The sequence below is a fragment of the Buceros rhinoceros genome, unplaced genomic scaffold, assembly GCF_000710305.1.
Source record: "Buceros rhinoceros silvestris isolate BGI_N320 unplaced genomic scaffold, ASM71030v1 scaffold5343, whole genome shotgun sequence".
NCBI lineage: Eukaryota > Metazoa > Chordata > Aves > Bucerotiformes > Bucerotidae > Buceros > Buceros rhinoceros.
Window position 1 is genome coordinate 48,335 of NW_010402945.1, and position 3,716 is coordinate 52,050.

Consider the following 3,716-nt stretch of genomic DNA (forward strand, 5'->3'; position numbering starts at 1 on the left):
GTGAGCTGTTTCAGCTCAGCTTCACCATCGAGAATACAGAAAACCTGAATGTTTCATAGCTATTTAGGAGAGAATATTTTGGAGGTATTTGTCAGTCATCTCTTTCAAAGGCCCAGTTACATTTATCAAAGCTTTCAGTGAAACTTTGTTAACCCAGTAGCTGTGTTAATGACCTGTATATTTCCTCCCCTTCTGGTTTCAACATGCTCTTGTGATTGATTGATTTATTATTTGCAGAGGCTCAAGTAGTGGGCGGGAGAAAGGGTGTTATTTAGAAACTAGCTCCAGGAAAAAAAGTGAATTTTCTTTTATTAAAACAAACTGCACAGTGCTGCCAGAAGCCCTATTCCAACTAAGGTAGGTAAGGAGATTTAAAGACTAAATTTACGTTGGTTGCAAGGTCATGCTCAAATTATGGAATTTGAAACTAAGCACACCCCATCTTTCTTTAAAGGCTCAACTTTTTATTCTGCATTCCCACCTGTAGACCAAATTAATTTTCCAAATGTTTAAAGTTAGTTTTTTGTAAACCGCTTCATTTACAGCAGAAGCGTACAGGTAGTCTGAGTCTGAGTGCTTTTCTCACAAGAGGCTCCTCATGCAGATTCTACATGGACTGCTGCTTTGGGGACTCACGGGGGCCAGAATCTGGTTTAGAAAATAGACACACATGAAGTAAGTATCTTTTTTGTCCGCATCTTTAGGTGCTGGGTTTTTTAAATGCCTCTATCTATACATTCAAAAAATAGATATATTTTTTAAATTAATAAAAGCAAACAGTGATGAGTGCAGTTCCTGGGAGCTGAGGTTAGGCTCGTAATGACACTGCAGCTCAGTGATTGAGCTGTAGTGGATGCCGTTCTTCCAGACCCCTCAGTCTATGTTTGTTGCACTAGAAGAAATGGCTAGTTCAACAGGGTGCACATACGAGTGTGTTTGGAGGGTATGGGGGTTGTTTGTCTGTGGTTTTTGGGTTTGGGGGTTTTTTTAAAGCAATTCTTCAATATATGCTGATCTAGAACGTGTTTTTTCCTATTGCAAATGCCATAAATCAAAGCCAGATTTGTTGAAAAGCTACTAGCTTTTTGAGATCACAGGGAAGATGAGTCACCGATTTCATGCTTTTTCAAGTCAGATACTAATACCAGGTTAAAATATATTCAGAGGAAAGGAGGGCTCATGTGTAAAGATAGAGAATATAATGCCAGACTTACTGGATTTGAGAGTTTTGTGGTTGTAATTCATGTTGTAAAGATACTGAAGCAACACGTTACTAGGAAGGCATGAGCAGAAAGAAGAAACGTGACTGTGAAAGGATGAATGTCCCAGAGGAAGTGTTGAAGCATCTAATCTTTAATTACTTCAAGTTTGCCTTGACAGAGGCATAGAATAAAAATTAAAAATTGCTTCTTACACTTACGATGACAGAGCGTGGGTTCCATCTCCCAAAATCTGGGGTTTTTTGCATATTAGCTCCTTGCTTAATTTCTTGTTGCAGCATTCATACAGAAGTGAGACCAACTGAAGGCAGTTGGGAAAATTCTTTTTTCATTGTGGCTAAACTTTGCCCATGTAGTCTTTTGCAAAGAACGCACGCATGTAAGATGTTTTCTTTGCTCATGCTGCTTCTTTGTAAGCAAGAAGAGTCACTTCTCTATTTCCAGCTTTGTCGGAGAGGATACAGGAAGTAGCCAACAAGCTTCCCAAGAAATAAAGAACAAGCAAATGAAACCAAAGACGGGTGTTTGATTTCCCCTTCTTCCCCCGACCTCTAAAGGAACTGCTGGGCACCATATCTGACATTAAATTTAATCTGAGATGCATATAATGCCTGTAAATTCAAGGATTGCTTCCTAAAACAGAGGGAAAACATGACGCCATGTGGAAGAAAATCTAGCACGTATACAGGAGAATTATTGAGCAAGCTTGTGTCCTTCAACTGATAAGCTGACCAAGGAGCATCTGCGCCTCTGAACAGCGGGGCTGTAAAGCCAGGAGGAGGAATCCCAGCTAACAGAAATAGAAAACGTTAGAGCCAGACCTTTGCGTGTCCCTAGACTAGGTCCTGCCGTTTACAGATACGGCTCTGTGGTGGGCCGTGCCTTAGCTTAGCATCCCGCCTGCCCACCCCATACACTCCAACCTCACCCAAAGCTCAGGATAAGCGTTGTCATGGTTGTCTAAAATCACTTAACTAACATCTATTGATGAGACTTTTTTTTAAGTCAGGAGACTGAATAGGAATCACTATTCATATAACTTTTGTTCTTAAATCTACTTGCTGGCTTTTTTTGTTTACCAGGTGAAATGGGCTGTTACAGACATGGCTAGTACCTTGGGGTTTTCAGCATTTACTAAAGATACGGATTTTAAAATGCAACGAATAGGCACAGTTCAGGCAATGGCAGTGCAAGCTTTGACAAAACACTACATTATCTTATTCCTGAATAATTTTAATTCGTGTCTTCAAACCGTAATAATAGTGAGCATAGCATTTGGCGTGTCTGGCACTTTCACTTCTTTGATGATAAAAAGGTGCCTTGTTCTGAACAGGTTATAATTGCTCTTCATTCAGTTAAAATTCCACTTATCTCTATGCTTTAATGTGAGAAAATAGCTCGGGACTTTTCATTATGGTTTGCAACTTTTATCCTTACTGGTTGGCTGTTAAATGGTGAAAACACTAAAAAAACCCTGTAACATTGGTTTAAGCAGCAGCTTCTGATTCTTCTTCAGACTAGCTTGTGAAGGTGAAGTATGCAAATAAGCTGAATGTGCTCAGGTTTAACTAAGCTTGGAAAAAGCTGGCTAGCTTTTGTGCGAAGGTGTTTAGTTGAGGTGCAAGTTCATTGCTGGAGGTTTCTTCAGGTTTGTTTTCTAACTAGGGGTAAGGCCAGCTGGACCACAGCTGGTAGCACAGATTTACAGGGAAGCCGGGAACTAGCCGATGAAGGAAAACAAGAGGAGCTTGAGCTGTGTCGTAGGTATTTGTGTCTACAGCAGCCTCAGCCTCCCGTTTTATCCCTTCTTTTCATGTGCCATTGCAGCTGTGCCATACTTAGGGTGAAACAGCCAAGGAGCATTTTCGATGGCCACTGGGGTTTTTTAGGTGGATTTAAATGCGTTATTAGTGATTCCACTCTGGTTTTGCGAAGTAGTTTAATGCAGTGGAGCAAAATGGCAATGAAGATGTTTTGGAGCTGTAATGTGGATAGGTCCTAATAACTGGGCTAGCACGAAGAACCAGCTAGCATTACAGGGAGTAGAGACTTGGGGTGCTTTGCCAGGAGAGCCCATGGCTGGGCGAAGTCTGCCCCTGTGCCTCCCCTCTGGCTCGCCTCCCCCACTAGAGGTGCAGAGGCCTTGGCTTGGCGTGGTTTTGAAAGATTAAACCTCTTCCAGTGTGTTGCATGAAATATATTAATTATGGAGCAGCACAGGAAATAATGATGTAGGATTTTAAAAGCAAATGTTAATAACCCCATACCGATGCTTTTACCAAATTGAGTTCACGTGACTTTTTGTTAATGAAGTCTAATTATACACCTAATTCAGGAGAAGGAGGTGTTTAGAAAAGAGCTTGCTGGGGCAGCGAGGAAAAGGGGTGTGTGCTTTTGGTGTGGTGGGTGTTGTGGCTGCTTTTTTTAAAATTCTCATTCCCACATATCATCAAGGAAGGGAATAAGCATCAAAAACTTCTGAGGAATGAAGGGAAA

General features: G+C 41.1%; 1 protein-coding gene across 1 annotated transcript in view; it reads left to right on the forward strand.

The window, feature by feature from the left end:
- Window positions 1–3,716, forward strand: part of DUSP16 (dual specificity phosphatase 16) — a 31,422-nt gene that overhangs the window by 13,385 nt on the left and 14,321 nt on the right. The window lies entirely within an intron of this gene.